This window comes from Nannospalax galili, unplaced genomic scaffold (genome assembly GCF_000622305.1).
Source record: "Nannospalax galili isolate Female #2095 unplaced genomic scaffold, S.galili_v1.0 scaffold259, whole genome shotgun sequence".
NCBI classification, from domain to species: domain Eukaryota; kingdom Metazoa; phylum Chordata; class Mammalia; order Rodentia; family Spalacidae; genus Nannospalax; species Nannospalax galili.
This window is the reverse complement of record NW_008344750.1, coordinates 2,248,630-2,258,053: the sequence shown is the minus strand read 5'-3', so window position 1 is coordinate 2,258,053 and position 9,424 is coordinate 2,248,630. Positions and strand designations below refer to the sequence as shown.

General features: G+C 55.5%; 1 protein-coding gene across 2 annotated transcripts in view; it reads right to left on the bottom strand.

The window, feature by feature from the left end:
- The window catches only part of Lif (LIF interleukin 6 family cytokine), a 15,700-nt gene extending 6,866 nt beyond the window's left edge, over positions 1-8,834 (bottom strand). For both annotated transcript variants that reach the window (XR_003850781.1, XM_008841070.2), the window contains exon 1: positions 8,706-8,834. The gene's annotated coding sequence lies outside the window, so the exon portion shown is untranslated. The remainder of the gene's footprint in view (positions 1-8,705) is intronic.
- Between the last annotated feature and the right edge of the window lie 590 nt (positions 8,835-9,424).

Genomic DNA, 9,424 nt, shown 5'->3' with positions numbered 1-9,424 from the left:
CCCGCTGACTACTGGTACCTTATGAGGCTTGGGAAGACGTAAGGTGGTTCCCTAGCTCAGTTCTTTGGGGACCATCTGGAGAAGAACTTTGGGAAGGTGCTTCAGCCTTCCCATTCTGAAGCAAAATGGAACCCCAGTTTCCACAGGGTGCTGAGGGATGGCTGGGGAGATGAGAATGGTGATGCCTCTCAGATCCTCCTTGGAGCTCAGCCTCAGTGGTGGCTTACGACAGGTACTTCTACTGTCTAAGGCAGGGACCCAAGGTCTGGGATGAGCCACAGCCAGGTAAGGTGAATGTGTGACAGGCAGTAAGGAAGGCTGGGGACAGGGTAGAATGAGCACAGAGTTTCATCACTAAATATGAGGCAGTAAACTGAAGCCTGAGGTGAGAGAGTACTGGCCAGGCACACCTACACCTGGGGCCATGCTGTACCCAGAGCTGCCAGGCCCTTCCAGACCTGGAGATGTCTTACTGCCCTGGGGACCCTTTCCCAACCCTGCTGTCTGTCCCTAGCTCCAGATCCAAGTGGGACAATTGGTTTTGCAAAGGCTTGCCTGGCCCCTGACACCCCTGACATCTGTCTTTTTGCTCATCTCCATTCCCCTAGCTCCTGCCACATCCAAGACTTACTTAGCCACTCCTCCATTCTGCCAGGATGAGCCCTTGTGTCTGCTGCTTTCCCCACCCCCCACCCCCACACCACTACACACACACATACACACACACGCACCCTCCCCATCCAGATTCTCGTTCCTTGTGGTCCTTTGGCAGGCCTTGTATCATGGAGAGATAAAAATGCCCCTCCCAGCTGGTACTTCCCAGCAAGGAGATCTTAGAGCCCAGGCTGGTTCCCCTTCTTCCTCCCTGCACCCCAATACACCTTACCTCTTCCTTGGGGGGCCCCATCTGGAGCTTATCCCACATACCCCTGCTCTGGTTCAACAACCCCAGATATCCCAGCTCCCACCACCACTTAGAGCACTTGAACTCTGGTAGTTCCACCACTATGTCTCCCAGATATGTCATCTGATTCACACTGGCTCCCTTAACATGGGCACCAAATCTATCAGCCCAGACCCCCCCATTGTGACCCCTTTCTATCTATCCCCTGTCTCCTAGACTGAGCCCCTCCAGGGCTCCTGGAAGTTACTGCCCTGGCTGCTCCACCCCCACCCAGTGCTCTCCCCACATCCTTCCAGTAGACTTCCAGGCCTTGCACTGCCCTCTTGCTCCCTAGACCCCACATTGGTTCTACAGGCCACCCTTAGTTGCCATTTAATCTCAGCCCCACCCTACAGGAAACAGGAAGTTGGAACGGGTTTTAAAAGATACTGACACTAGAGCCTTTTAATCTGGACCTTGACTGGGACTCATTCATGCCTCAGTTTCCCTTCTCACAGTACCTGACTTAGTCCGTGCTTCCCCAGCGCTCTGGGCCCCTCGGTGCCCTAGGCCCAGCCTCCCGCTCCCGTCCATGCCTGGGCACACCTGCCCTGGGCCTAGGGAGAAGCCAGGCAGGGTCTCTGAGCAGAGCCCAGCCTCCGTCTGTGAGCCGCCTGCAACGTGGCTGGCTTCAGAGGAGTTTGCATTTGTCCCTCCCTCTCTATGCTGCTATGTGTGTTTCCCCTCTGCTCCCTCACAGAAGGCATCCTCCCTTCTTGGCTGCCTGCTCCCAGGGTTGTGACCCTGGGCTCCACCCTGGAGTGGCAGCCCCAGCCCAGCCCCTTCCAGCTGTGACTTCATCTGCAGCCTGTCCTGCTCCTGCACACTGGGCCTGCTGGTAGACAGGCCTCAGAGTGAAGGGGACAGCTAGTTTCCACACAAGGACCCTGTCAGCAGGAGTAGGGGACCACCAGTCTAGGCCCTGGGTATAGTCTCCAGGTAGCTAGCTGAGTTTTCTCTCTGGGAAATGAGCCTGCAGGCTGGCCTTGGGGCCTAGGCTGGCCTGTGCCTTCCCAGAATCCCTCAGGGCTATCTCTTCCATGCACTTGGACACATGTGGCCAATCAGCCTCACTTTTTCTGTTGACTTTCATCTTAATCTGTAAGTCTGTCCTAGAACATTATAGCTGCTCATTTTTCACATAAGGAAACTGAAGGTCAGGAGGTAACAGCACTAGCACAAGGGCACATAAAGAGTTAACAGCAGAGCCCAGGTCTCTGGCTTACAGGTCTCTGTGATCTTGCAACATCTCCCTCTATGAGGAGTGGGGCTTCTTGTAGGAAGGGCCCTGCTCCATCCCCTGCAGCCCTGACCTATCCATTTGGCATGGGTGCCCTCCTGTTCGCTTTTGTTTCAAGTAGGAACACATTATTCAGTCTTTGAGGATTTGGAGGGCGGTATGCTCTGGACCACACTTGTTTAGGGGTGACACTGTCAGTAGATGCTATGTGTTTTTGTGAAACATTTTAGACCTTCTGAAAACTGTCTGGACAGAATGTCTTCTGCTGAGGAGGTAAGGTGTGGAAGTGGTAGTTTGAAGCATGCGTGGACTTTGGCCTCATTCAAAAGCAGGCTGGAGGTTTGGGCTCTGCAAGGTACAGCTTGTGACTATGGGGAAGTAGCCTCCTCCTGGCCTCAGTCTCTTCATCTACAAAGTGGGAATGACAGCACCACATAGTGGGACTTGGGTTCGGCAGGGTTCCTGACACCCAGCAAGCCCCCTTTGTGTCAACGTGGGTCTTATGATTGTGAAACAGAGGTTCTTGTCCTACTTATAGATGAGGAAACTGGCACTCTCCAGAGCCAAGGACAACAATAGACAGAATAGGGGACATCTCTCACCCCACAGCTTCAGGAGCACACCAGAAAGATCAGGCAGGGTAGAAGGGAGCTGGTATGGCCCTGTGTTTTCTGTCCCTATGTCCCCCACCCCCACCCCCTCTGCCTAAGGCTTGAGCTGAGGACAGCTGCTGGCTGGACCTCACCACCCCCAGGAGCTGATTCAGCAGCAGACCCCAACTGAGAAGCTCAGCTCAGAGGGGCTTGAATCACCAGCCGCCCCCTGCAGAGCCCCTAGGGGAAGGACGCGGGGGTGGGGGCTAGCCCCTTGCCTGCCTGCCAGTCAGTCTCTTCCCTGGGCCCTGGGGCACTCAGGAGAGAGGGCCACATGGCAGTAGCCGCTGGCAGGGGTTTGGGAAGGTAGCCTGTCAGCCAAGCATCCTGTGTGGGCAGCCAGCAGCCGTTACTCAGCAGGTAAGCAGCTCTTTGGGCATCGGGAATTCCCCAAGACCAGTGACCCAGATACTGAGCAGCCCCCACAGCCAGGCCAACCCTGTCCTCCCAGTGCCTTGCCCCTCCCCAGGAGGACCTCAGTTCTTTGAAAACAGACAAGCCTTAGCTTGGAAGGTGAATGCAAAATTATCAGATGGGCTTGGGGAGGAAGCTAGGAGCTGAAGAATGCTTCCCAAAGCCAGAGCTGGTGACAGGTGATCAGAGGAGATGGGAGTTCAGGAATGCCTGGCACAGCCCTGGCAGTTGGTGCCCCAACCAAAAACTTCCAAAGGTGCCAGATTACCCGCAACTTGAGAAATGAGTGTGTCATTCCACCTGTGATCCTCATCCCCCACGCACTGTGGAACCATACAGACACCTTAAGCTGACAAATCAGCTTTGGGCCTAAGGGGTGGGCGGGCAGTGCTCACTGGTAGAGAGGATAGTGTGAGCTGTTTAGCATCCTAGAACCATACCCCAGCTGTGTGGCCTTGGGCAATGACTCCTCTCTCAGCCTCAGTTTCCCCTCTGAAAATGAGGATGTTGTATTCTGGCAGATGGGGCTCAAGCCACAGCCTGAGTTGTGAGCTTGGATCAGGCCTGGGGGCACAGGTCAGCTCAGTGTAGTCTGACAGTTAGGGCAGGGGTGATTTCAAGGCTTCTCAATCTGTGGGGGTTGGCATGGGTCCCTGGTGGTGGGCAGTCTTCCAGAATGTCCGCTAGACTGTCCGCCTCATGGTCCTGGAGAGCCCTGATGCTGGCCTGGAATCTGCCCCTTCTCACCCTCACCCTATCATATCTCTGGCAGACCCTTATGGCCAAAGAGGAGCCAAAAGCAGTCTGGCTTCCTGCCAGCAGCACCAGCATCACCCTGACATTTCCTGACTGGTCCTGCGTCAGGAATCAAGCCCCTGGAGGTGAATCACAGTGACTGCATTTTTTTTTTTTCTTCTTCATTTCTGATAGAAATTGCAAAGGAAACAGCAGCCCACAGAACTGACCATCAGCAGGGCCAGAAGCCAGGTCATAGCATGGTGAATGACTGGTCCCATCCTGACTCTGCCCTCCACACCTCCATCTATAGAATAGGATGCTGTGTTCCCCTCGGTCTCTGTCACAGTAGTTTGTGGCTGTGACATGTGACTGAGTAGACACTGGCCGTCCTCTCTCTGAATCTCCAGTCCAGGGCTATCTCAAGCAGAGGTAGAAAACAATGCTTTCACACTGGCCTCTACCTCTCCTGAGGTGCCAGTAGTGCTTTCAAAAAAAAAAAATGAATGCACAAAGTCCAATGGCATTGCCAGAGGGGGGGTGAGCATGCTCCCTGAACCATTCTTTCCAATTGTCCTGTGTCAACTTGTGTTCCTTACTGTGAGAATTGGTGATATAAGCCAGGCCCAGAGGTGCTGAGTGACTTGCCCAAGGTCACTCAGCAGCTGGCAACATGGGGCTCCTGACTTCTACCTTAGCTGCCACTGGAGCCAGCTCAGGAATGGGCCAGAGGTGCAGTGTGGGCTCAGGTGTGAGCAGGGCAGGGGTCCAGTGCTGGGATGGAGGTCTGGCATCAGGCCGAGAAGTGACAGAGAGCCTCGCAGAACCCAGCTTCTTGCCAACCGCTTCCTTCCTCAGCCTCAGACCCTCAGGACCCCTGGCTCTCCTCTGCCCCCACCTAGGTGAGGCTGGGGACTGTCACAAGTACCAAGCCTTTATCCCCTGGGCAGCTGGAGCCCTTCATGCATGCTATGGGAGGAGGAAGTGGCTGGGCTCCTTCAGGGCAGCCAAGACCTAAAGGCCCAGCTGAGTCCCAAAGGGGGTGCCCTTGGGACACCCTGTGAGTCAGGGGCATGCTGGAGTCTGTGCATCTGTCTGTCTGGGTCGGAGGGGCTCTGTGTGTGTGTGTGTGTCCCTGTGCCTTTGTGAGTCTGTGTAGACTAGTGTATCTGGGTGGTGGAGATAGAGAAGTATGACCCTGCATACATGATACATGTATGCATGTGTTCCTGTGTGTGCCCCTGTGCGTACACCAGCCTGTGTCTCCAACAATCTCTGCTCTTCACTGTCTGGCCCCCGCCCCTGGGAAGCATGGGGCAGCCTCACGTCACGGGGGCCACCAGCAGCTGGGTTCCTCACCCCGCCCTGCCCCCTCCCACCCCGGCCACCCTGACTCTTGGCACAGGGACAAGGCTGATGTCAGAGCCGAGCTGACAGCTTCCTTTTCCCACTGGGTTTTCCAAAAGAGAGAGAGACCACAGAGCTGCTGCTATTAAATAATCAAGGGTGGGGGTGGGGGATGTGTCATTCAATGATTTCCTGAAGTTGGAGGCAATAAACAGAACAGGAAGCAGCAGTAAACGGACACACGGCCTGAAGCTGGCCACAAAGGCAAAGGGCCTGGCTTCCTCCCCGACCCCTCTTCTAGCCAAGCTCACTAGGGCCACCTAACTGGACCAAGAGGTGATGCTGGGGAGGTGGCCTGCCTCCAGCTGCAAACTGTCCCTTAGTGCCAAAGAGACCTAAAAAAACTTTCTGAGAATCTTAGGAAGAGGGTGATATGAGTTTCAGGCCTGAACAACAGTGATAAGAAGATTAAAGTGGTCCAATCCCAAAGGGTAGGGTCGGAGCAGGGATGAGACTCAGTCAGGGGTGAACTGTCTTCTTCCCTGCTCTGGAAGAGAAGAATAAGCTCTGGGAGTCAGAGTAGGGACAGGAGCAGGTAGGAGCAGCTGCTTGTGGGAGCCAGGAGGACACGGCCAGGCAACCCGAGCTTGAACCAAGTCTCTCGCCAGATGTGTACCCCTGGGCCTCTACAAACCTTGAGGATCCTCCAAGTGGATCTTCGTGCCCTTCCTTGGGGCACAAGGCTAGCATGCCCACCAGCTCCAATGGCTTCACGTAGTACTCTGCCCATTCCTCCCTCCCCAGCAAATCATTACAGAGTACTTAGAAGACCACCTTCCCGCAAGACCTCCAGTCCCTACCCCCATCCTCTGTAGGCAGTATTTCTCACTTGAAACATGGAAACTGAGGCTCAGAGATTTGAGTGATTTTTCCAGGGTCATACAGTATGTAAAGCCATGTGTCCCTACACTTGTCCCTTCCTCCCTGAAACCAGCTTGGGAGGTCTAGGGGTAGTGGGATAGGCAGGGGGTACTCAGGGCAGTGGGGCCTGTGAGCGTCTCTGGGAACATTTGCCCAGGGTAGCACCTCCTTTTGCCTGGGCCAGGTGGCTAGCACTTATCAGCCGTAGGGCTCCATGACACAACTGCTCTGATCTCCTGCCCAGCCAGCCTCACCCTACCCCACCCCGGACCCTGCTTCCGTTTCCTCCCCTTTTGGGTGGGACCCATGCCTGGCCCTGGCATCACAGTAGGCTCTGAGAACCCCTCAGCTATTGTATCTCCTCTGTTCCCACTCTGGCCTGCAGGCCAATACTGAGGACCCTCTTAGGAGGAGGATGGTAGCCTCTAACTCACCTTAGCAGACCCCCACACAGAACCCACCTGTCTTTGGAAGTAGGGTATGGTTCTGCTGGTTGGAGCAGAACAGGCTCCATGGTGGAAGGGAGGGGCCAGGTGAACCCTGGAATCTGTCAGACCTCAGGTCCAGTCCCAACTCTGACACTAGCAAACTGTGCCAGCTCAAGAAGGTGACATCATCCCTCAGGCCTCAGTTACAAGTGCAAATGAGGGAACAGTGCTGTCAATCACGAGGTTGGCAAGATCCACAAGATGTGCCTTTATTATTGATATCATTATCTGATACAACTTAAAAGGCAAGGCCCAGAGAGGGGAAGCCACTTTCCCAAAGCCACACAGCAAATAAGTGGGCCATCTCTAGTAGCATGTGGCCTGCTGCCTCTACTTGGACTCCCAAGGCAGCGGGACCCTTGGGCTTCAGTACAGATTTGCTTATGAAGATTGCAAAAGATTTTGTTATGAGTCTCCATTGCCCTGACTAGATCCAGCCATTGGTCTTGGGAGCCTGGATGGGAGGAAGATAGAAAGTGCCTCAGCAGTCTGTTGGGAAACCAAGCTCAGGACTGGGGAAGGGCCAGGTCCAGGATTCCTTGCCCTGCATCTTTTGAACAGCTTCAAGCCCTAGGCAGCAGCGCCCCCCACTGTCCAGGCACAGTAGGTATGGGTCACAGTCCTGATAGCCCAAGGCCTGACTCTACAGCTGCCTCCCTGAAGGCAAGCAGGTGGGTGGAGCTGGACTGTGGGATTTGAGGAAGTGAATGGGTGCTGGGGCTCAGGATGGGGGTAGGCAGAGGCCATCTGCCAAACCGAACAGGGACAGGCACCTCTAAGAGGTTCCTGGAGGGGCCTTACTCTCTCACTCTAGCACCTGCAGGTTGAAGCCCAGAGGACCAGCTACAAGAGGGTGCCAGGACCACATGCAGTGGGTAGTGGGGTGCAGCCTTGGTGTGGAGGCTCTGAGGGTGGGACAGCTCCTTTCTCTGGGCCCTACTGCCCCCTCCCCATTCTTCCAAGGGGTGTGGGGGAGAACCAGGCACTCCATTTTAGAAAGGAGGGGTTAGTGACCCAGAGAGGGGAAATGAAGCTTAACACAGCAAAAGGCAGGAATCAAATCTAACCCAGGAACACTTGGCTACAGAGTCCGTGGTCACAGGCTTCTCACTGCCTTGTCTGTCCCAGCGTGGTGAGTGACCTTAGGGCCCAGATCCAGGACAGGATCCTGGGGAAAGTTTCCCACCCTCCTAGCAGCCCCCTCCCAGGGCTTGGGAACCACTGACCACAAGTTAGAGATGAGCTTCTCTTTTAGTTGTGGGCACCAATTCCCTATGCAGGGCTCTGCACTGACTCTCTGTTTTTCATCTTTCCTTGCAACTACCAAGGAGGTAGGATATCCATAATTAGGCCCAGTTCACAGAGCAGTCAAGATCTTCTCTGGCCCAAGGTCAAAAGCAGAGGAGTGATGACCTTGACTGATCAAATTCCCTGGATCCCCTTAGGAGGGCCCCTGTGGCCCACTGCAGCCCAACCTAGAGGGAGAGGGACTGAGCCTGTGGATGCCCAACTGTCAGAGGGTGAATAAGGCCTCCACAGGCTCAAAACTCCACTGATCTAGAGAGAAGGGAATCTGGAGGTCCTTTGGGAATCTGGGAATCAAGACTACTAGAAAGCCAATGCTTTATGATCCTACAAGGCAGGATTTGAACCCATTCTCTCTCTCTCTACTGCCCTTTCCCCCTTCTGTGATCTTTAACCCCTCAAGTGTCCATAGTCACAGGGCACTTTTCACAGCTGGTCTCCCCTGCCTTGCCTGGACATCTTCCAAGACAGCCTGAGGACCTGCTTGACAATGTATACCATTACACAATGGGGAAACTGAGGCCTGGAGAGCTGTGTGGGCCACCTGGTGCCCCTGATGCACAGAAGAGTGAATGATGTGACAGCTGCTACCCCTCCCCCGGGGGATAAATGTGGGGGCCCACAGTGCCCCTCAGTCCTGTCCCCTCAGGGAAGCCTACCTGTCTCTGCACCTGTCACGGCCAGCTGCAGTCTACTCAGATGTCCAGTCTTCAGGGAGACACCATCATCATCGGGCCCCTCTGCTTCTCTCTCCTGCTGAGGCGTCTGTGGTGTTGGCTCCTTACCCAGCCCCCCCACCTGACTTCCTGTCCAGAGCTGGTGGCCTGAGGCTTCCCCCAACTTCCACCCCACCCCCAAGTTGAGGGCCAGGGACAAGAAGAGTAGTGAGTACCCCCACAGACAGAGCCTGACACCGTGGAGGGGAAGATGCTGCTAGTTGTTGAAGGTATAAGCAGGATTGGGGGTGGGGAGGGGGCGTCCCTATACCCGGTGCCCCTTCCTGGGCTGCGTGGTGAGGCCGTTCTCTGTGGCCTGAGTCACAGCTGACTGGGCCGCACCCAGCCTGCCTGGGTGACCCAGGCCAGCATAAGGCAATGACTGGGCAGCCCTCCACATGACCGGCTGGGGTCGGCCTTAGGCATTTTGACTCAGACCTGCCACAGGCTGTGTGCACCAGGGCCATCCTCCCCTTGTCCCTGTCCTTAGAAGAGTCACAGGACTATAGCTGCCCCCCTGGACACAGTGCCCCCAAGTCACCACTCCCTGTCCCGGCACCCACCTCAGAACCTGGGGAGCTACCTGGCCTGTCTGTTCTGCCCTCCGCCCCAGACTCCAGGGCCCCACCTGCCCAACCCCTCTCCTAGGACCTTCGCCCCTC